The sequence below is a fragment of the Protopterus annectens genome, chromosome 3.part1 (assembly GCF_019279795.1).
Source record: "Protopterus annectens isolate FY-2018-M chromosome 3.part1, PAN1.0, whole genome shotgun sequence".
NCBI lineage: Eukaryota > Metazoa > Chordata > Ceratodontiformes > Protopteridae > Protopterus > Protopterus annectens.
In genome coordinates, this window is record NC_056732.1 from 614,941,641 (window position 1) to 614,966,356 (window position 24,716).

At 44.3% G+C, this 24,716-nt stretch overlaps 1 protein-coding gene across 3 annotated transcripts in view; it reads left to right on the top strand.

Annotated features, from left to right (window-relative positions):
* The window catches only part of CTDP1 (CTD phosphatase subunit 1), a 2,700,378-nt gene that overhangs the window by 1,368,246 nt on the left and 1,307,416 nt on the right, over positions 1-24,716 (top strand). The window lies entirely within an intron of this gene.

A 24,716-nucleotide genomic window follows, 5' to 3' on the forward strand; every position in this document is an offset into this window, starting at 1 on the left:
GTTTCCATTTCTAGATGACTGGCTCATTACCGCCTTGACCAGGCATCTACTCATAAGAGCGAGAATTCAGGTACTCCAAACTTGCTTCCTTCTAGGAATTGCCATAAATTACAGGAAATCTCGGTTAAAAGCTTCTCAGATATTGGAGTTTATAAGAGCAGTTTTCAAAATGGTATCAGTAACGTCTTCTCTTCCTCTTGCAAGAGTACAGACTGTCAGATTCCAGGTCAAGAAGATAATTCCCAGTACAACAGTTTCAGCAGAATTGATTCTACAAGCCCTAGTATTAATGTCAGCAGCCATAATTTTAGTTCCTGTAGTGAGATTCCGCATGAGGATTCTTCAGTGGATGCAAGCAACTTAGTGGTTGATTCTTTATCAGTCACTCAAGCATGCAAAAGGTATCTTTGATGGCGGATTTGATCAGATCTAGATCTTCAAGGTCGTCCTTTCATTCTCCCTCAGCCCAAGGCCATGGTGAACACGGACACATCCCACATCCCTGAAGAGGCCAACACACATATCAACATCCTAGAAATCAGAGCAGTGCTCTTAGCATTGCAAGCATTCCAAGAGTCTTTCCCTTCAGGGACAGTTGCAATTCAGATGGACAATATGTCAGTAGTCTGGTAAATAAACAGGAAGGAACCAGGTCTTACCCTTTGTGCCGAGAAGCCCTTAGAGTGTGGCAGTAGGCAAACTCTTCCAACCATTTTCTGATGGCAACACACATCTCAGGGAAATCCATCGTGATAGCAGACAAGTTGAGCAGGTCCATTCAACTACCTCAGGAGTGGTCCCTCAACAAGAAAGTGGCATACATGATTTTCCATCAGTGGGCCCAGCCTTGCTGTGATTGTTTTGCTTCTGCCATAAACAGCAAGTGCCGCAGCTTCTTTGTCCTGTTCCTCCCACTGAGGGACACTCTATTCCACGATTGGTCCCCTGGTCTCCTCTATGCTTATCCCTGACTCCCTTGATCCCCAAATTTAGCCTCAACAGATTAGTTTTCCCTTTCTTTGGCTACATTTTCTTTTCCCACCTTGGATTCTGGATCCTATTCCAGGCCTCCTGTCTCACCTGACAGGCATGATTCATCCGGATATCTTAAACCTAAAGCTAACAGTATGGTTTCTCCCATTCCTTTAATAGCCAGACAACCTATGCTGTCTTTCCCTGTCCGTCATATACTTTATCTTCCCAAAACCTTCTACGAGGAAACTTTACAGACGTAAATGGAAGAGGTTTGTTTTTTGGGTGCATCAGAAACATTCTGACCCTATTTCAGCCCCTGTAGAAAGTGTGCTTGAATTTTTGGCAACAATTTTCAACGAAAGAGCTAGCTCTTCAACCATTAGAGTTCCTTTGTCAGCAATCTCTAACTTCCTTATTGGATTTGAGAAATCTTCCCTGGCTTCATCTAAGCTATGTAAGGCCTTTTTGAGAGGCACTCTTCTGTTGAGACCACCATGTAAAGACCCAACTCCACCACGGGACTTGAATTTAGTACTGCAGGCCTTAATTCATTCCCCCTTTGAAACAGCAGCAAAATGTGCTCTTAAATTTCTGATCTGGAAGAATGTCTTTGCAGTAGCCATTACCTATGCTAGAGGAATTTCTGAATTTCAAGCATTGTCTTCTAAACCTCTCTACTTGATTTTTCACAGGCATAAAGTAACATTACGAACCAATCTTTCTTTCCTTCTTAAGTGGTGTCGGACTCCAGCATCAACCAGTCCGTTAATCTGACCATTTTCTTTCCAAAATTTGAAAACAAAGGAGAGTACATGTTGCAGTTGTTAGATGTTCATAGACAGTTGCGTTTCTACTTACACAGAGCTAAAGTTAGAAAATCTGATCAACTGCTTGTCTCCTTTTCCAAATTAGGTAACTCAGTTACAAGGGTTAAATTTTTGGCAAGATGGTTTACCAACTATACATCTTTTGTCTATAATAAACTGGATATCTCATTACCAAAACATTTAAGAGACCACTCAACCTAATTCCATGGCAACTTCATCAGTATTTTTATCTAGGCATTTCATGGATAACATATGTGCAGCTACAACTTGGGCTAATCCTCATACCTTTTATTACTGATTACAAATTAGATCTCGTCTCAAGAGGAAGAGCAGCCTTTGGCTCAACCATGCTCAGGATTATCCTTCCTTGGAGTCCACCTGGGATTTCAGGTAGCTGGGGACTCTGTCTCAACTGTTCAGGCGTGAATGTCTCAACTGTTCAGGCGTGAATGTCTCAACTGTTCAGGCGTGAATGTCTCAACTGTTCAGGCGTGAATGTCTCAACTGTTCAGGCGTGAATGTCTCAACTGTTCAGGCATGAATGTCTCAACTGTTCAGGCGTGAATGTCTCAACTGTTCAGGCGTGAATGTCTCAACTGTTCAGGCGTGAATGTCTCAACTGTTCAGGCGTGAATGTCTCAACTGTTCAGGCGTGAATGTCTCAACTGTTCAGGCGTGAATGTCTCAACTGTTCAGGCGCGAATGTCTCAACTGTTCAGGCGCGAATGTCTCAACTGTTCAGGCGCGAATGTCTCAACTGTTCAGGCGCGAATGTCTCAACTGTTCAGGCGCGAATGTCTCAACTGTTGAGGAGCGAATGAAAATAGACATCATCAGAGAACAAATGATTTCTGGAAGAACGAGAGTTTATAAGGACACCTCTGGTCCTTCTGTTGAGCTCCAGATCATGGCTTTCTATAACCAGAAGTTTATAGTAATATTTCTTACTTTTCTAATCTAGTAAACAAGATCTGAGTTATGTTAGGGGTTGGATCATTATGGGTAAGAGAGAAGCTTGAGAGCTTTGTGGTTACCACAAGCTATAGTAATGGCAGAGTCGGATTCAAAGGTCGGATCCAAACCCAATTGTTTAAGGAAGAATGAAAATGGACAAAAGAATGAATGTTATGGTGAGGACATAACTTCTTTTTTTGCAGCTTCCACAGATGTTCATCATTAGATCACTGTTGCAGTAGCCTACTCTATATGGGACTTATCCTGCCAAGAACGGGATGATTGGGCAGCTTCAAAAGCTTTAGGATGCCACCCATGTGTCCTAGCTGCTGTAGACTTTGCATCATAAAGAATGTTATTAAGGGACCAAAACTGCACAACATTCTTGCAGTTGGAGTGCTTTCTGCTCTGGCTTCAAGAGATCGATGGTCGGTTAATGCTACTGAATGTTTGGTAGGCGAGTACCCCATTCGAGACTACATGTCATTTTTCTGTGCAAAAAGTATATCTTTCTGTGAGAAAAATATATTTTTTGTCAGGATTTTTTTTTCTCAGGTTGAGTGGCTGACCAGTTCCAGTCATAGTTAACTCAAGCTTACCTTTTACTCTGTCTGGGGGAGGACCAAGATACTGGGTGGGAGGGTAGCATAATTTTTAAGGTGTTTACCTTACGAACACAAGGTGCAGGGTTTGATTCTCACTTGGTGTAATTGGCTAGGCTTGAAATGGCCCACAAGGGTAGTTAGCCTAGTACTAATCTATGAACCTATGAAAGCCCAGCTAATCAATTATCAGTCACCTTTTTGTAAAGCAGTGACCTGGGTCTTGGCTCATCGAACATTCCTTCTCCATTGTTCAAGAAAAGTTGCTTGGGTGGCTTCAATCTTGACTCCGGCTTTCTCTTTGCCTCCGCCATTGATAAGCAATTCCACTGTTGGTGTGTAAGAGTCCTTAGACTGCTCATCAGTTTCTTTTGGTCCCTCTGGTGCTGCTCCTCAAGAAGCTACTAATGACTGAGAGGCAGGCACATCGCCCACTTCTCTCTGTCTGTTACGGGCAAGGGAGAACTACTCTTGGCAACATTGGAGAAGTGAGTAGAGGTGCTTTCTTCATGGAGCTGCATGGAGGTGCTTGATTAACGTGGAAAGGACCATACTTGTGGCCATCCTTTTTCTGTTGGGATCCCTAGGAAAAAGAAGCATAAACTTGGGCATTTTTCATTTCCTGTGCCCCCTTCAGCTGACACAGACAGTGAGAATTGGCTGGATTTTGCCAAGGGCTTATTTAAAACATTTCCGTCAATACAATCCAGTTCTTTCTTTCGTTGTAAAAGTTTTTAAAACCTGTCAATCAGTACAATCTGGTTCTTCCTTTCATCAGAAAAGTTAACAGCACTCTTCTCTCTCAGAGTTGAATTTGCAGTTTGAGGTTCAGGAATTAGATTTAGTCTATGGTTTTCAAGTTCCTTCCCCACTGGATGGGCTAGCTTTGTCTACCAAATGTTTTTCTTCAGATTCTCCACCTGAAGAGTTGTATTTTTCTAGAACTATTACCAGAGTAAAGGAGTTATTTCATTTGAAACAAAAAGATATACTACAGTCCCAATTAAGATGATGTGTTACAGGTCGCTTCTGTTCAAGTTGCAGCTGATGTCCTTCAAGGATGCATCTGCAGTCCTTACATATGGGTTGTCCTGCCTCAGGCAGCCCTTCGGTCGGCCGGATTCCAAAGTCTGGGTCCGGCGTCGGCTGTTGTCGCCCTTTCCCTGACGTCAGAGCACCTAGGGTATAAAAGCGTCAGCCGACACCATCTTCCTTAGTCTTTCTTGCCACGTGGTGCCCGAAGCAGAAGCAGTTCGCAAGTGCCGGTCGGCCAGCTCCTGTAACTTCAGCTACCGAAGACTTCAAAGCTGGTACCCGTTGGGGACTCTTTCTTGCCTCAGCCGATGTCAGATCAAACGTTTAAAGTTAATAATTGCTTAATTTGTGGGAAACAAATACCTCATAAGGATTTCCATTCTTACTGCCTCCCCTGCCTAGGCCCAGACCACGACGTCTCGGCCTGTACAGCCTGTGCCTCCTTCAACCGAAGCACTCTTAGGCGTCGGGCGGAGTTTGCAGAGGAATTTTTTGGGGCTAGTTACTGTTACAATATGCCGTCGGAGACTCCGACTTCTCATTTAACCAAAAAACGGAAGGACAAGGACCAACACACGCGGACCGTGGTTTCAGCTGAAACCACGCCTAGACCTACTGCGAGTGTCTCTGTCTCGGCTGAAACCGAGTCCTTGGTACTTCCGACCGTCGAAACCGCACAACCGACAACCTCGGCCCCGGAGGCCTCTTCTGAGTGAGTTATAGAATTTCCCTCAGAAACCGGTGTTCTGGAAACATCCGACACCATTTCCCTAGACAAAACTACGCCAGCAAGTGGAGCAGCCAGGTCTCTTGCATCCATGTCCATTAAGGCATTCACAAGGGCTAAAGCTGCTAAACATCCAAAATCTCTGCCTCCCAAGGCTATTCCTTAGGGATCCACTACAGGTTCACAGATTTTAAGTTTAGCTGAGGACCTTATTCCCTTAATTAGGGGCTCTCAGCCACATCCGGACAGGGGCTCTCAACCTCCTCTAGACAAAAGGCCCAAGGTTGAGCCCACTGATCCCCAGTCCTCTGATGAGGCCTCAGATGGCTCTGCTCTTTCAGACTACCAGGAGGAGGCCTTTACGGCCTACGAGGATTCTGATGCAGAGGAATCTATTCCCTCGGCCTCCCCTCCTGAAGAGCTGTCCTTTGGGGAGACCCTTCACTCCATGAGTGAGCATTTCAAATGGCAGGGCCAGGAATTCTCTGATTCCAGGAAGAGATTAAGGACTTTTTTGCATTTACCTCAGCATAGACCTTTGGCTATTCCTCCTGTTTTGAATGTCATTGATGATGTGCACTCTGAGTCTAGCATTACCCCCGACTCCCTTCCTCCGGCTCCTGTCAAACCCGATAGGTACTACAGGGTCCCGGACTCGCATCATTTCCTTTACAAGGCACACTCTGCTGACCCAGAAACTATTTCCCAGGGCCCTAAAGGGGTTGCAACTGCCACTGCTAAAAATCCACTCCCCTCTGAAAGGGAGTCCAGGGCTTTAGAGAGATGGGGTAAAAAAGTGTATACTTCTTCCACTCTTTCTATGAGGGCATTAAATTGTCAATTCCATATGATACAGTACCAAGAGTATTTGTTAGATGACTTGCATAAAAAACTGTCTTCACCTGAACCCCTAGATCGCAAGTCACTTCAGGATCTGGTACATAACTCCCAACAGGTTAGCAACCATTTCTTGCAGTGTGGTTTTGATGCATTGGAAGCTTCATGTAGGTCAGCAATGACAGGTGCAGTCATACGTAGGCATGCTTGGCTGAAGGAACAATCTCTGCCAGATCATGTTAAAGCAAAGCTTCTGGATGCTCCACTGCTCAGGAGGTCTTAAAGAAATTTGAGGAAAAGGCTAAATCTGTACAAACAGTCAAAGATTTTCTCCAGGTCCAACCACCACGATTCAGCAGAAATTGGCCCTCTAAGAATTGGTCCTTTCCAGACACAGAGAGATTTCAAAGAGGCAAGAACAGGCGTGCCAGAGGTAGAGGGCAAGCTAGAGGCTCCTACAGAGGACGTCAATGGCAGCCTCCTAACCAGAGAGGTAGTGCAGGACCTACAACTGCTGCACAAGGACAGACTCAATAACTTTACCTTGACCCCGCCAACCAGGGCTCAATTGGAAGCACCTTTGGGTGGAAAGCTATCTTTATTCTCAAAAAATTGGCACAGTATTACAAGGGACAAATGGACACTGCAAATAATAGACAAAGGATACAAGTTCCATTTTCATACATTACCAAAAAGAAAAGGCATGCCAAACCTGCCACCAAATCAAAGGGCAGAGGCTTTAAAACAAATTTCCAACCTATTGCAAATGAAAGCTATAGAAAAGGTTCCTCTCACAGAACAAGGCCAAGGATTTTATTCCAGACTATTCCTTGTCCCAAGAAAAGAAAAACAATGGAGGCCTATTCTCGACTTGTCCGCACTGAATACTTATCTCATTGTGCCAAAATTCCAAATGCTGACCCTACAGCAACTCCCTCCCATGCTGGGCAAGGGGTCTTGGCTGGTAACTCTAGACCTCAAGGAGGCATACCTGCATGTCCCTATCAGACAAAATTGCAGAAGACACCTCAGATTTCTTGCAGGTTCAGAGCATTATCAATTCTCAGCATTGCCCTTTGGCTTATCTACTGCGCCCAGAGTATTCACGAAATGCCTGGCATCAGTAATTGCACACTGCAGACTTCAGGGGATTCAAATATACCCATATCTGGACGACTGCCTTATACAAGCGGACAGCCAACAAACTTTGGTACAACACTTGAATTATGCCATCCGCCTACTTCAGGCTTTGGGATATACAGTCAACATTCACAAATCAAGACTTGTTCCATCCCAAAGAATAATTTTTCTGGGTGCGACACTAGATACAACCACCAAAATGGCTTTTCTCACAGAAGAAAAACAAAGACAACTACCGGATTATTTCGAAAATCTGACAAAACAAACTCGGCTGACTGCAAGGAAAATCCTGCAGGCCCTGGGTTACATGGCATCTTGCATTCTTCTGATTCCACAAGCAAGGCTGCACATAAGGAAACTACAATGGTACCTAAGGAGTTTATGGTCTCAGCACAGTCACAGCCTAGAAGCTTTGATACCACTCATTCCATGCCTTCAAAAGGAATTTCTGTGGTGGGCTCAAGCAAGCCAGTCAAACAGGGGTCTGCCCTTCAGCAAACCAATAATCAGCCAAACCATTACAACGGACGCTTCAGACCATGGATAGGGAGCACACATGGAGGGCAGATGCATTCAAGGATTATGGTCACAGAAAGAATTGCTCATGCACATAAACCAAAAGGAAATGCTGGTGGTGATACATGCAATCGAGGCCTTCAAACACTTTCTGCATCAAGGCCACCTGCTAATAAGGACAGACAATACCACAGTTATGTGGTACATAAACAAGCAAGGAGGTACCCATTCCTACCCTCTTTGCAGGCTGGCAATGAATCTTTGGGAACTTTCCATAAAACTCAATATAGAGCTGCAATCCCAGTTTGTGCCAGGAAAAGACAATGTACTGGCGGACAGCCTAAGCAGAAATATCATGGATCCACACGAATGAATGCTGCACCCAGACATCTTCCTTCAGATAACACAATCATGGGGGAGGCTGGACATAGATCTTTTTGCCTCCCACCACAACCATCAGCTGAAGAAATTCTGCTCAAGGACATACCACCCACAAGCATGGAAAGTGGACGCTCTCTCTTTCTGCTGGAATACTCTAACAGTGTATGCATTTCCACCTCTTCCATTAATGACCAAGGTCTTACTGAAGATCAGGACAGAGCAGCCAAAAGTGATTCTGATAGCTCCGGACTGGCCAAGACAACACTGGTACCCACTGTTAAGGAGCATGTCACGCACGAAACCGTGGTCTCTACCACAATGGCCACTTCTTCTGACACAGCACAATTACAAAACTCTGCACTCCAGCCTGAAAACCTTGCAGCTGACAGCCTGGAGAATACCTTGACTCTTCACCAGGATAAGCTATCCAAGAGAGTGAAGGGATATCATCATGGAAGCTCGCCGGCCTTCCACAAGAAAGGCATATTCAGCAAAATGGAAAAGATTTCGCACTTGGAGCACCACAAAGGGCCTAGATGCGGCAGTGATGAACATGGCACATATCCTGGAATACTTGGCAGAAATGCTCCACAATGGCCTTTCTTACTCTTCCATAAAAATTCATGCTTCAGCAATTTCGGCAGAATACAATACTGATCCACCTGTCTTCTCTCATCCTCTCCTAAGGCAGTTTCTAAGGGGAATTAAAAAATCAATCCTCCAAGGAAACCACCAGTGCCTACATGGGACCTTAACTTCATGTTGGAAAAATTAACTCTACCTCCCTTTGAACCAGCAGCATCTTCAGAGCTACAGTTCCTGTCTTGGAAGACTGCCTTCCTTCTAGCCATAACCTCAGCAAGAAGAGTATCTGAGTTGCAGGCCCTCATGGCAGCACAGCCATTTCTTATTTTTTATCAGGACAGAGTATCATTGAGAACCAATCCTTCATTCATGCCAAAGGTGGTATCCAGGGTCTCACTGAATCAAGCTATTCACCTGCCTACCTTCTTTCCAAATCCACAAAACAAAGGGGAGAAACTTCTGCATACCCTGGACATTCACAGACAGTTGCGCTACTACTTGGACAGAACTAAGACTTACAGAAAAACTGACCAGCTGTTTGTAGCATATGCTGCTGGTGTACAAGGAAAAGCAATTTCCAAACAGACAATTTCAAAATGGATAGGGAATTGCATTTGATTCTGTTACTCTTTTCATGGCAAAACTGTGCCAGCTAACATTAGACCTCATTCCACCAGAGCCACAGCCACCTCCACAGCCTTCTTAAGAGGGGTGGCTACCAAGGACATTTTAGAAGCTGCTACATGGAGCTCCGTGCATACTTTTTCCAAGCATTACAACTTACCCTTATATTCCAGATCCAGAGCAGGCTTTGCTACGGCAGTCCTGCAGGGCATTTTAGCTACACCATCCTTTACTTAGATCCTACCACCCCCAGCTTGGCTATGGTATTCTACCCATATGTAAGGACTGCAGATGCATCCTTGAAGGACATAGTACAGTTTTGTACCTACCATAAATGTAGATGTCCGATAGGTATGCATCTGCAGTCAGGTTTACCCTCCCTCCTTCCCCTCTGTGGTATTTCCTGGGTACTTATCCCTCTCATAGCTAGCTGGGGTTATCTATTATGGTGTATTTGTTTTATATTACTGTGCATGTTTGGAATTTTTTGCATCTCTCCAAATTTAGCCTTCCTTAGAGGGCACCTGGCATCTGGGGCAAGAAAAACTGAGGAAGTTGGCATCGGCTGACGCTTTTATACCCCAGGCGCTCTGACGTTAGGGAAAGGGCGACATCAGCCGACGCCGGACCCAGACTTTGGAATCCGGCCGACCGAAGGGCTGCCTGAGGCAGGACAAACCCATATGTAAGAACTGCAGATGCATACCTATCGGACATCTACATTTATGGTAGGTACAAAACTGTACTTTCCCCATGTTTTGCCATTCCCAGAAGATGCTTTTCTTACAGTGAGCAGTTGGCCTGACAGCCAGCCACTAGCCTACAGAAAATCTGATAAATGTTGTAAAGATTCCCTAGTCTCACAAATTTCCTTTTACAAATGCTAGGGCAGACCCTGCAGTGATTTCTCTTTCTAAGCCATCTTCATCCAAACACCTTAAGGCAGCTAACCCAATTTCACCTGACAAAGATTGGAAAACTTTTGATAAGTTTGGGAAGATAGATAGATAGATAGATAGATAGATAGATAGATAGATAGATACATAGATAGATAGATAGATAGATAGATTAGTACTCGGCTAACTGTCCTTGCGAGCCATTTTAAGTTTAGCCAATTATCCTTTGTGAAACTCAAACCCTGCACCTTGTGTTTGTAAGGCAAACACCTTAACCATTAGGCCGTCAGAATAGTGAATTATCAGGCTTAAATGTCTCCATTTCTGGTGTCATGTTTTGTGAACACAAGAAAGTTGTGTTGACCTTCCTTCCATCAGATATTGACAGATCTAAATTATTTCCTTTTTTATGTGGCTCAGGTAACTAAGTGATGATGTCCTTCATGGATGCATCTGCAGTCATAACAAATGGGTTGTCCTGTCGTCAGGCAGCCCTTCGGTCGGCCGGATTCCAAAGTCTGGGTCCGGCTTCGGCTGATGTCGCACTGGCTTCAGCTGATGTCGCACTTCACCCGACGTCATCTCTGCTGGTCTTCGGGTATAAAGGCATCAGCCGACGCCATTTTCCCCAGTCTTTCTTGCCGCGTGGCGCCCAAAGCAGAAGCTGTTCGCAAGTGGCGGTCGGTCAGATCCAGAGATTACTACTACCGAATACTACTTCGAAGACTTTTAAAAAGCTAAGTACCCCGTTGGGGACTCTTTCTTGCCTCAGCCGATGTCAGAAAAAGTCAATAACTGTTTAACTTGTGGGAAACAAATACCTCATAAAGATTTCCACTCTTACTGTTTGCCTTGCTTAGGCCCAGACCACGACGTAGCAGCCTGTTCGGCCTGTGCTTCCTTCAACCGACGAACGCTTAGGCTTCGGTCGGAGTTTGCTGAACAGTTTTTCGGCTCAGATTTTGCGTACATTATGCCGTCGGATCCTCCGACTACCCAAATTGTTAAAAAACGCAAAGAAAAAGACCGACACTCGCGGTCCGCGGTTTCAGCCGAAACCACGGTTAAGCAAGCCGCGAGTGTCTCGGTTTCGGCCGAAACCGAGAAAACTGGTCAATCTTCAGCCGAATCCATGACTACAACTGAGGCTCCTGCTACCTTATCTGAATCAGCCTCAGAAATTTTGCCTACTACTGTGGTTCCTACTGATCTATCAGACACCATCCCCTTGGATATCTCTACCCCAGCACGTGGTGCTGCTAGGCCTCCTGCAGCCATGTCTATTAAGGCCTTTGCCAGGGCTAAAGCAGCCAAATCAGCTAAATCAGTGCCTGTTAAACCACCCTCACTCAGGCCCACTTCTAGTTCACAAATGCTTACTCTGGCAGAAGATTTAATATCCTTAATAAGGGGATCCCAATCTCACCCAGACAGGGCCTCTCAGCCCCCAGAAAAGAGACCTAGAGCAGAGCCCCCCGAGCCTGTGTCCTCTGATGATTCTGCGGATGACTCAGACATTACAGACCAGCCAGAGGCTCCTTTTTCCAATTATGAAGATTCAGATGCTGAAGAATCCATTCCAGCTGCCTCTCCACCAGAGGAATTCTCCTTTGGGGAAACCTTACATGCCATGAGAACAATTCCAATGGCAGGGTCAAGATTTCTCAGATTCAAGAAAAAGGCTTAGGACTTTTCTGCACTTACCACAACATAGGCCCTTAGCTATACCTCCTGTCCTATCTGTTGTGGACGATGCATTTAATGATGTCTGCACTGCACCTGATTCTTTGCCTCCAGCCCCTGCCAAACCAGATAGATTTTACAGGGTGCCAGACACTCATCACCACCTATACAAGGCCCCACTTGCAGACCCCGAAACTATATCCCAGGGGCCTAAGGCAGTAGCCTCGACCACAGCAAAAAAACCCTATTCCCTCTGAAAGGGAATCCAGGTCCTTAGAGAGATGGGGAAAAAAGTCTACACCTCTGCTACTCTCTCAGCTAGAGCTTTAAACTGTCAGTTTCACATGATCCAATACCAAGAGTTTATGCTTGATCAGTTAATTAAAAGCTGTCCTCTGATGAATCTTTAGATAAGAAATATGTATTAGAAATGGTGAATAACATCCAACAGGTTAGTAACCATTCTTTAAAATGTGGCTATGATGCACTGGAGGCTTCATTTAGATCAGCCATGACTGGCACAGTGATAAGAAGGCATGCATGGTTGAAAGAACAGGTCTTGCCGGATCATGTTAAAGCTAAGCTATTGGATGCTCCTATGGATAAGGCCAGTCTATTTGGGAACCTGCCCAGCAGGTAATGAAGAAAATGGAAGAGAAGGCAAAATCTGTACAAACAGTTAAAGATTTCCTACAGGTTCAGCCCCAAGGTTTAGCAGGAACTGGCCTGCCAAAATTGGTCCTTTCCTGACTCCACAAGATCCCAAAGGGGCAGGAACAGACGCTCTAGGGGCAGAAATCAATCCAGAGGAGGTGCCTACAGAGGACGACAGTGGCAAGGCAATAACCGAGGCACAGACGCAACCACTGCCACTGCAACAGGACAATCACAGTGACTTGGCTCTGACTCCGCCTACCAGGGAGCAAATAGCAGCACCATTAGGCGGAAAGTTAGCCTTATTCTCGAAAAATTGGCACTATATTACAAAAGACAAGTGGATTTTGCAAACCATAGACCAAGGCTACCGGTTCCACTTCCACACTTTACCAGTAAAAGAGGAATGCCAAACCTGCCCCCAAATCAAAAAATAGAAGCCCTGCACCAGACAGCAGAATTAATAAAGATGAGAGCTGTGGAAAGGGTACCAATAACAGAACAGGGCAAAGGATTCTACTCCAGACTCTTCCTAGTACCAAGAAAAGAAAAAACTGGAGACCTATTCTCGACCTGTCCATCTTAAACACATACATCATTGTCCCAAAATTCAAAATGCTGACCCTACAGCAACTTCTTCCCATGCTGGGCAAGGAGTGTTGGCTGGTAACTCTAGATCTCAAGGAGGCATACCTGCACGCCCCATTCGACCAAATTGCAGAAGATACCTCAGATTTCTTGCAGGATCAGAGCATTATCAATTCTCAGCATTGCCCTTTGGCTTATCTACTGCCCAGAGTATTCACAAAATGCCTGGCATCAGTAATCGCCACTGCAGAGTACAGGGAATCCAAATTTATCCATACCTGGACGACTGCCTGTTACAAGCGGACAACAAAAGCAAGCTGACAACAGATTTACAAAGGGTCATTTACTTGCTACAAGCCCTGGGATACACAGTCAATTTTCAAAAGTCAAGACTGATACCATCCCAGACAAGAACTTTCTTGGCTGAATTGGACACAGTAAAACAGATGGCATTCCTAACTGCAGAAAACAAAAGAACTCCCTCTTTACTTCTTGGCATTAACAAAGCAGAACAAACTAACAGCAAGAAAAGTTCTGCAGGCCTTGGGCTTCATGGCATCATGCATAATCTTGGTCCCACATGCCAGACTGCATATGAGAAAGTTACAGTGGTACCTAAAGAATTTATGGTCTCAACACAGGCACAGCTTAGAAACAGAAATACCTCTAATCCCATGCTTAAAACAGGAGTTCCTATGGTGGGCTCGGGCATGCCAGTCAAACCCAGGCTTACCCTTCCACAACTTTCGAGCAACACAAACTATCACAACGGATGCCTCAGACCTAGGATGGGGGGCACACATGCTGGACAAATGCGTACAAGGACTGTGGACTCAGGACCAGCTGCGCCTGCACATAAACCAAAAAGAAATGCTGGCAGTAAAACTGGCAATCCTAAAATTCAGACCTTTCCTCAAAGAAGGCCATTTGATGATAAGGACGGACAACACCACAGTCATGTGGTACATCAACAAACAGGGGGGCACTCATTCTTACCCCTATGCAGAATGACTTTGGACCTTTGGAATCTGGCTCTCAGCTACAACATCCAGTTACAGGCAATATTTGTACCGGGAAAAGAGAACACCCTAGCAGACATTTTAAGCAGAACCACCTCGGATGCTCACGAATGGATGCTACACCGACATCTTCAAGGCCATCACAAAGAAATGGGGAATGCCACAAATAGATCTATTCGCTTCCCCACAAAATCACCAGCTCAAAAAAATTCTGCACAAGGACATTCCACCCACTTGCATGGAAGGTGGACTCTCTATCCTTCAGCTGGAAAGGCCTGACAGCATATGCATTCCCACCTCTTCCCTTGATGCACAAGGTACTACTGAAAATCAGAGAGGAACGTCCAAGGATAATTCTGATAGCTCCGAACTGGCCAAGACAACACTGGTACCCATTGCTGAGGAGCATGTCTCGGGAGAAAATGTGGTCAATACCCCTGATGCCTCTGATGTTAACTCAGAACAACTACAACATCATAAATCCAAACCTAAAAACCTTGCAACTGACTGCCTGGAACATCACATAGCAGTAACTAACCCAGACCTTTCACAAAGGGTTAAAGACATTATCCTTGAAGCCCGCAGACCTTCAACAAGAAGGAACTATGCAGGAAAATGGAAAAGGTTCGTCATTTGGAGTACTGAAAGAGGAAAAGATGTGTCGAACATAGATATTGCTAACATTCTGGAGTACTTGGCAGAGCTTCTACATACAGGCCTGTCCTATTCCTCCATCAAGATACATGCATCAGCTATTTCAGCAGAATACAGCTTTGATCCTCCTGTCTTTTCACATCCTCTACTCAGGCAGTTTCTCAGAGGGATCAAGAATGTAAAACCTCCTAGGAAACCACCATTACCAGCATGGGACTTGAATTTTGTATTAGAAAAGTTGACACTCCCTCCGTTTGAACCAGCAGCAACAGCAGATCTACAACACCTGTCATGGAAAACTGCTTTCCTACTGGCTATTACTTCAGCAAGGAGGGTTTCGGAACTACAGGCCTTAATGGCAGTGCAACCCTTCCTAATCTTCCATCAAGATAGGGTGTCCATGAGAACTAATCCTACATTTATGCCTAAGGTGGTATCCAGAGTGTCTTTAAACCAGGCAATCCACCTACCTACCTTCTTTCCCAATCCACAAAACAGAGGTGAAAGAATAATGCATACCTTGGATGTACACAGACAGTTACGCTACTACCTGGACAGAACCAAAGGTAACAGAAAAACTGACCAGCTCTTTGTAGCCTATGCAACAGGAGGGAAGGAAAAGCAATTTCCAAGCAGACAATCTCCAAATGGATAGGAAATTGCATAAGATTCTGTTACTCCTACCATGGAAAACCAATTCCACAGAACATAAGACCTCATTCTACAAGGGCTACAGCCACTACCACAGCTTTCTTAAGAGGAGTGGCAACCAAGGACATTATTGAGGCGGCTACTTGGACCTCCATGCATACATTTGCCAAGCATTACAATTTACCTCTATATTCTAGATCCCGAGCAGGGTTTGCCACTGCTGTACTGCAAGGGATCCTGACTACACCATAATTATTATTATTCCTCCTCCCCTAGTTTGGCTATGGTATTCTACCCATTTGTTATGACTGCAGATGCATCCATGAAGGACATAGTACAGTTTTGTACCTACCATAAATGTAGATGTCCGAACTGGATAGCATCTGCAGTCAGGATTACCCTCCCTCCTTCCCCTCTGCGGTACTCCTAGGGTATTTACCCTCCTAATAGCTAGCTGGGGAGTCTCTTATGGTGTATTTGTTTGTATATATGTACATACATGTTTATTTTTGTGTTTGCCTTCTACTATTTTGGAAACATTGGCATTTATCCAAAATTTAGCTTTCCAAGAGGGCAATTGGCATCTGGGGCAAGAAACACTGAGGAAAATGGCGTCGGCTGATGCCTTTATACCCGAAGACCAGCAAAGATGACGTCGGGTGAAGTGCGACATCAGCCGGACCCAGACTTTGGAATCCGGCCGACCGAAGGGCTGCCTGACGACAGGACAACCCATTTGTTATGACTGCAGATGCTATCCAGTTCGGACATCTACATTTATGGTAGGTACAAAACTGTACTTTCTTCGTGTTTCACTGTTGCAGTCATTACATTTGGGTATCTGCTGGTAGGTTGCCCTCAGTCGGCCTGATTAACAAAGTCTTGGGTCCTGCATCGGTTGCTGTCCCTTCTTCCATGACGTCAGGTCATCAGGGGTATAAAACATGTAGCCGATGCCATTACATCAGTCTTTCTTGCCGTGCGGTGCCCGAAGCAGAAGCAGTTCGCAACTGCCGGTCAGCCGACTCCTGAAATTTTCATTTTCGAGTTTCAGAACCGAAGTTTTCAACTTAAAGCTAAGTACCCCATTGGGGAAACTTTTTCTTGCTCCTTACCGATGTCAGTAAAAGTTAATAATTGCATTACTTGTGGAAAGCAAATACCTCATAAAGATTTTCATCTGTACTGTATTCCTTGCGTAGGCCCTGACCATGACGTATCTTGCTGTCAGTTTTGTGCTTTATTTAATCAGCGCACTATCCGTCGTCAGTACATTTTTCCCTCTAAATATTTTGGTTCTCGGTTTAATTATCCAGAAATGACATCGGTTAGCCATCCAACTACCGGAATTCTGAAAAAACGCAAAGAAAAAGACAGAGACAGGCCGTCAAGGTCCAAAACTGCCGACGACGCTTCTCCTAAGCCAGTCACCAGTTCATCGGTACTCAGTGAGGAGTTTTCGCAGCCCCTGATACCTGCTACTTCTGACTCGCAGGCCTCTACTGAGACCCATTTGGAGTCCGGTATGCCGCGAGATGCTTCACCTGTGGAACCTGCGGATGTCTCTACCTTGGATGGGTCCGGAGCCGCTGTGCAGGCACCGGCTTCTGAGGGTGTATTCAGGCCTACAGACTTGCATATTAAACCAACTCCACCTTCTATTCTAAGGCCTAAATCTCGATCTGTGTCAAAAAAAACATCGCCCAGGCCACAAGTTCAGGCCCCTATGCCTAAAAAACAAATGATCAAAATGGCTGAAGATCTTGTTACTGTAATCAGGGGTAGTCAACCCCCCCCCCCTGCTTCTAAGAGGCCTAGTACTGAGCTTGACTATGATTCTTCTGATCAGGACTCTGTTTCTTCTAATTCTTCCAATGACCTAGATTTATCCATATCTACTTCTGAGGATTGTGATGTAGAGGATTCCATTCCCTCTGCTTCCTCCCCTGAGGACATTTCTTTTGGGGAAACTTTACATACCTTAAGGGAGCATTTCCATTTGGAAAGTCAGGAATTTTCTGAATCTAAAAAGAGGCTTAGGGATTTCCTTCTTCTACCTCAGCATAGGCCTTTGGCTATACCTCCTGTACTAGACATTGTTGTTGATGTGTTTTCGGAATCCAGTATGGCCCCTGATTACCTGCCTCCGGCTCCCAGTAAACCTGACAGATACTACAGGGTTCCTGAGTCCCACAAGTTGCTTTTCAAAAATCCTGTTGCGGATCCAGAAACCATTTCTCAGGGGCCCAAGGGCATTAAGGCTTCTACTGCTAAAAATCCAACCTCTTCTGATAGAGATTCCAGGGCGCTGGGTAGATGGGGTAAAAAGGTTTATACTTCTGCAACCTTGGCAATCAGGGCTTTAAACTGCCAATTTCATATGTTAAAATATCAACAGCATATTATTGGACTGCTCAAACAGAAAATTATGTTGATTCCTGACTGTGTGGAAAATAAAGATTTACAGGATTTATTGCGTTCTGCCGAACAAGTTGGAAAACATACTTTGCAATGTGGTTTTCATTCTTTAGAGGCCTCTTGCAGGGCTGCTGTTACTGGGTCTGTGCTTAGAAGGCATGCTTGGCTTAAGGAGCAGTCTCTGCCTGATCATGTTAAAGCAAAATTGTTGGATGCTCCTTTAAATCAGGACCGCCTGTTTGGCAGTAAGGCTGAAGAAGTTCTAAAAAAGATGGAAGATAAAGCTAAATCTATGCAAACTGTAAAAGATTTCTTACAAGTGCAACCTCCAAAATTTAGTAGGCACTGGCCTACTAAGAATTGGTCCTTTCCAGCTCCTTCCAGATCCACTCAAGCCAAACCCAGACACACCAAAAGCACCAGGTTTCAGTCCCAAGGGAATCTCAGAACTAAGCAATGGGGGGCCTCCACTTCCAAATCTGGAAATAACAAGACACCCCCTATGGTAAACAGTCTCAATGACTTTCCTTTAAAATTACCAAGCACTTACCTTTTAGCCACCCCTTTGGGGGGGAAAGATTGCTCTTCATGCACAAAACTGGGAACGCATAACCCAGGACAAATGGGTTTTAAATATAGTGTCCCAGGGATACAGATTTCATTTACCCACGTCGCCAACACCAAACGGGTGGCCAGACCTGTCCCCAAGTCAGTGAGCAGAGGCTCAGAAACAAGTACTTTCCCTCTTAAACATGGGGGCTATTCAACCGGTACCAGAAGAGGAAAAGGGGCAAGGTTTCTATTCCAGGCTTTTCCTGGTACCCAGAAAAGACAAATCCTGGCGTCCAATTCTGGACCTGTCTACTCTAAACACCTTTCTGGACATTCCAAAATTCAAGATGCTGACTCTTCACCAGTTACGTCCTATGCTAGGCAAAGATGCCTGGTTAGCAACTCTAGATTTAAAAGACGCTTACCTGCATATCCTAATCTGGGAATCTTGCAGAAGATACCTACACTTCAAAGCAGGCTACTTGCATTATCAGTTCTCTGCACTGCCCTTTGGCTTGTCTACTGCACCCAGGGTATTCACAAAGTGCCTGGCTCCAGTTATTGCATTTTGTAGGCAAAGAAATATTCAAATATATCCTTACCTGGACGATTATCTAATTCAGGCAGCAAACCAGGCCATACATATAAATCATCTAGCCTTTGTCAAAAGGGTTCTAACTTGTCTAGGCTACACCATAAACGAAAAGAAATCACAACTGGTACCCTCTCAACAGATTACATACCTGGGTGCAAGCTTGAATACAAGTGCCCAGATGGCTTTCCTCACGCCACTGCAAGACAAATACTGCAAGCCTTGGGGTTCATGGCCTCCTGCATTCTTCTAATTCCATATGCAAGACTGCATATGTGGAAACTTCAGTGGTACTTTATTGTCACAGCCTGGAAACAATGATTCCGATCATACCTTGCCTACGCCTGGAGTTCCTGTGGTGGGCAGAGGCCTGCCACCAAAACAAGGGACTGCCATTCACACTACCCCCTGCCGCCCAAACCCTAACTACAGACACATCAGACTATGCATGGGGGGCTCACCTGGCAGGGAAGTGCATTCAGGGCAAATGGAACCCAAATCAGATGCACCTACATATCAATCAAAAAGAAATGTTAGCTGTACAGAATGCTCTGACAGCCTTCAAGGACTACATTCATCCAAGACAACTAATGGTAAAGACGGACAACACCACGGTTATGTGGTACATAAACAAGCAGGGGGTACACATTTCTACCCCCTCTGCAGACTAGCCATGGCATTGTGGAACACGGCCTTGTGCTACCAAGTGCAACTACAAGCTCAATTCCTGCCAGGAAAACTGAATACACTGGCAGACGGACTAAGCAGAAATCTCATGGACCCACATGAGTGGAAACTGGAACCACGGATTTTCAACATGTTGACAAGCAAATGGGGGAGCCCAGACATAGATCTATTTGCCTTCCTCCAGAACTACCAGTTGGACAAATTTTGTACAAGGACTCCTCACAAAAAAGCCTGGAAAGTGGATGCTCTGTCCTTCAGCTGAAAAAACCTATCAGTCTACGCCTTCCCCCCCTCTGCCTCTGCTCTCCAAAGTTCTGCTAAAAGTCAAACGTGCCAAACCAAAAATGATTTTAATTGCTCCAGACTGGCCACGCCAACACTGGTACCCACTCCTGCGCAGTGTGTCACAAATATCTCCATGGCACCTGCCTCAGACACCTTCCTTACTGTCTCAGCAGGAGAACCAAATTCTGCACCCTCAGCTCCCAACATTGAACCTTGCAGCTTGGCTAATCACTTTAATTCACCCATAGCATCCCTCAGGAAACCTGTGATGTATGTCTTCTTGAAGGCGAGAAGACCTAGTACTAGAAAATCTTATGCTGACAAATGGAAAAGATTCTGTGCCTGGAACCATTCTTTAGGGATGAGCACAGGAGTGCTCAATTTACCTCAGATTTTGCAATATTTAACTGAGACGCTTCACAAGGGCCTGTCTTTTTCCTCTATTAAAATCCACGCTTCGGCTATTTCAGCTCACTATAACACAGAATCACCCCTCTTTTCTCATCCCCTGCTCAAACAGCATCTCAGAGGGGCAAAGAACTTGAGACAACCCAGGAGAGCTCTTACCCCTGCCTGGGACCTCAACTTTGTTTTGGAAAAGCTCTGTTTACCTCCTTTAGAGCCAGCTGCTACTGCAGACTTAAAATTTCTTTCTTGGAAAATAGCCTTCCTATTAGCAATCACTTCAGCTGGAAGGATATCTGAATTACAGGCCCTTATGGCAGTGGAGCCTTTCATCATCTTTCATGCGGACAGGGTATCGCTGAGGACCAAACCATCATTCATGCCCAAGGTGGTTTCCACTGTGGCTCTTAACCAATCCATTCATTTGCCAACCTTCTATCCCAATCCACAAAACAAAGAGGAACGGATTCTGCATTCCTTGGAGGTACACAGACAACTTAGATTCTGCTCGGACAGAACTAAAATTCAAAGACAATCTGAACAGTTGCTAGTGGTGTTTGCTGCTGGGGCAGAGGGGAAGGCTATTTCAAAACAAACCATTTCTAAATGGATAAGCCATTGCACTAATTTCTGCTGTAAGCACCATGGAAAACCTATCCCCCAGGGGATCAGATCTCATTCCACCAGGGCTGCATCTACTTCTGCAGCCTTTCTCAGAGGTGTTCCTACCAGGGATATTCTAGAAGCTGCTACCTGGAGTTCAGTACATACTTTCACCAAGCATTACGATTGACCATTTTTTTCTAAATCCAGAGCTGGTTTTGCCACTGCAGTCTTGCAAGCCTTATAGCCGGTCTTAATGCTGTATATATCCATCCTCCCAACCATAGCTTTGGGAATCTACCCAAATGTAATGACTACAACAGTGAAACACGAAGAACATAGTAGAGTTGTGTACACTTACCATAAATGTAGATGTTCGAGTGTATTTACTGTTGCAGTCCTGGTTAGCCTCCCTCCAGCCCCCTGTTTTTCTCTTACTATACCTCTACTTTATTTTACTATGCTTAAAAGCCTTTTTGGTGTATTTGCTTTTGGTTGGAGGTATATTTTTGTGTTTTTAATTTTATTTGCTCCCCATTTGGGGGGCACCTGACATCTGGGGCAAGAAAAACTGATGTAATGTCATCGGCTGCATGTTTTATACCTCTGATGACCTGACGTCAGGAAGAATGGACAGCAAGCGACGCAGGACCCGAGAATTTGTTAATCAGACCGACTGTGGGCAACCTGCCAGAAGATTACCCAAATGAAATGACTGCAACAGTGAATACACTCAAACATCTACATTTGTGCTAAGTGTACACAACTGTACTTTCTCTAAAATGCTCTTATCACACTACTGATGCTGTTTCTTGAGCAGCTGCTACTAGATCAGTGATGAGAAGACTTAGCTGTCTGTGTTCTCAGAATTTACCAGGGGATATGGAAGCTGAGTTCCTGAACTCTGTCCTGAATAAAGAGGTATTATCTGACTTTTCCTCTGCCGAGGTCCTCAAAAGATTTGATGAAAGAGAACAAATAATCCAGGGGGTTACCCAGATTTTTCAGCCCACCTTGCTAAAACATGGTACAGACTTTTCTTCCAGTTAAGACTGCTTTTATAGCAAACAGAATACACAATCCCAGCAAAGAGCATGCAAACAAAATGTCAGGAAAATAATGGCAGTTTAAAAAAAAAACAGATTGACTGTATACCTCATCGTTTCCCTCCTCCCCTCTCTGGCATTCCAGCCAGGTCTTCATGTTCCTCTGTGGCACCAGATAACTTCAGATAATTAAGTTCTGACCATCTTTCAGAGAGCTACAGGTAGTAGTTGGATTTCACAACTCCTTTCCAAAGGATTCTTCTACATCTAGTCAGATCTCCTTGTTTCTTCCTATCCTAGATCAAATGCTGTCTCGAGGGGTTATGGAACCTGTTCCTCCAGATCAAATAGGGGAAAGTTTTTATTCAAGAATCTTTCTTGTACCAGAGAAAGAAAACGCATTGTGACCTATTCTAGACTTTTCTTTCCAAGCCTTCACATCAAGATCCCAAAGTTCAAAATGCTCTCTCTGTACCTTTCATTCCCCCTTTCAGTTTTCTAGTAACGCTGGATGTAAAAGATTTCTTAAACATCACATTGCATTTCAAAAATATTTCAGATACTTTTTTGTGTTTTTCTGTGTCTGGTTTTACATTTTCAGTTCTCCGATTTACCCTTTGGGTTGTCAGTAGCTCCAATACCTTTTACAAAGTACTTGGTTACTGTAGCAGCCCACTGCAGTTTGCTAGGCATTCACATTTTTTTTCCATATTTAGATGACTGCCTTATTTTTTTAGACAATTTTACAAGTTATCAAGAATCTCTGGCTTTGGTAAAAATCCTCTCCCTCAGTCTGGGATTTCAGGTTAACCTAGAGAGATCTCTCATTCCATCTCTCAGGATAGTTTTTCTGGGTGTCTCCTAGATCTATCCCTCATTATGGCTTTCCTTTCTCGGGAGGAAGTGTAGTTTTACAAGTAACAGATTGTGAAATTTTTCATCCAGAATCTGGCAGGGAATTTCTTAAGATTCTAGGTTCTATGGACTCTCTAATTTTCATAATTCCTTTAGCTAGACTTCACATGAGAAAAATCCAGTGGTTCCTAAAATCAGTCTGTATAGAGTACTATTATCCCCTATCCTTCCTGTGCTGGGGATTGTCAAAATGGAGATCCTTTGATGGGTGAATCAGTTGTTCCTTAACCTAAGGCTCTCTTTTTTCCCCTTCCAGTTCCTACTAGGTATATGACCACAGATGCCTTTTTTGGATTGCTATATCCAAAGGGGTGAAAGTCCAGGGTCTCTGGAACCAGCTGGACAAATTGAAACACACAAATGTCAAAGAAATGATTGCACTAATGCACACTGTCAGATCTCTAAATCATCTTTGGACTCCGTGCCCTCTACTACTAGTAATCACAAACAACACGCAGCGATGTGTTGTATAAACGAATGGGGTTTTGGGGGCAGATCCCCCCCCCCTCCAGACTAGCTGTAGTAGCTTGGGAACTAGCAACTCACTATAGTCTATCTCTACAGACTACTTAATTTCCATGACAACAACATTTTTTGCAGACAGGCTGAGCGGGACAAGGAAAGACACCCACAAATGGAAGCTGCACCAGGAATCTTACATGAGTCTATCCATCTCTGGGGAACTTCTCAAGTAGATCTGTTTGCTTTTATTCGTAACACTTTAAGGAATTCTGCTCAAGACCTTTTTGCACAGTAGCTTAGAAGATAGTTGCCTTTTCATTCCCATTGACAGGGCTGTTCCTGAGTGCCTTTCCACCATTTAGTTTGACAACCTGGGTTCTTCTAAAGATTCAGAAGGATTCCCCCAGCATAATTGTGATAACTGCCTTTTTGTTCAGGTAACGGTGGTTCTCTCTCTTTTGAAAATGGTCAAGGGCAGTTACCACACATTTCCTCGTAGGATGGGTGTTCTCACACAAGACAGGAGTTGTTTGCTACACCTTGACCTTCAGTTTCTTCAGCTATTTGCCTGGAAGATAGAATTGTAATACCTTTTAAGCACCTTTGTTTTCTGAGGACGGGCAGCAGGTATTAAAGGAGAGAAATAACCCTGCTACTAGAAAATCCATATATGGGTAGGTGGGAAAGTTTTTCTAGTTGGTACCAAACAACAACCAGGATACTTTTAAGTACAGACTACTTTGGTTCTCTCAAGGTTCACCTCTCCGCCATCTCATCTTGTCTGTCTTTAGATCCTCTCCTTTCTACCCTACCTTAAGTGAAACAGTTTTTGAAATGAGTTTTACATATTTAGCCACCTAGAGAACACAAACCACTTGCTAGGGATATTAATTTTGTACTGGAAAACTTAACACTGTTTACTTTTGAACTGGCTCATAAGGCTAGTTTTGAAGTTCTTATCTTGGAAAACAGTGTTAATTATCGCTCTGACTTTGCTGGAAGAGTATCTGAGTTACAAGTGCTAATGATCAGTCAACCCTTCTCATTTTTCTTAAAGAAACGGTAACTTTGAGAATCAGTCCTTCTGTTATGCCTAAAGTGGTTTCAGAGTTTACATTGAGCCAGGCAATTCATATCTCTGTTTTGTTCCCAAAACCAAAAAAATAAGGGAGAAAGATGTCCACAGGCAACCTTTAGGAATTCTAATCAATTGTAGGTATTTCCTGTGAAGAAAAAAAAAAGACAAATCTGTGTCAAGACAAACAATTTCTAAGTGGTTGTATCTATATTTTTTTGTTATTCATCCATAGAAAGTCTCTTCCAGGCAAAGTCATGGCCCACTGTAGTAGGGCTATGGTTACTTCTGCAGCTTCTTGGAAAGTGGTAGATTCTAGAAATCTTCT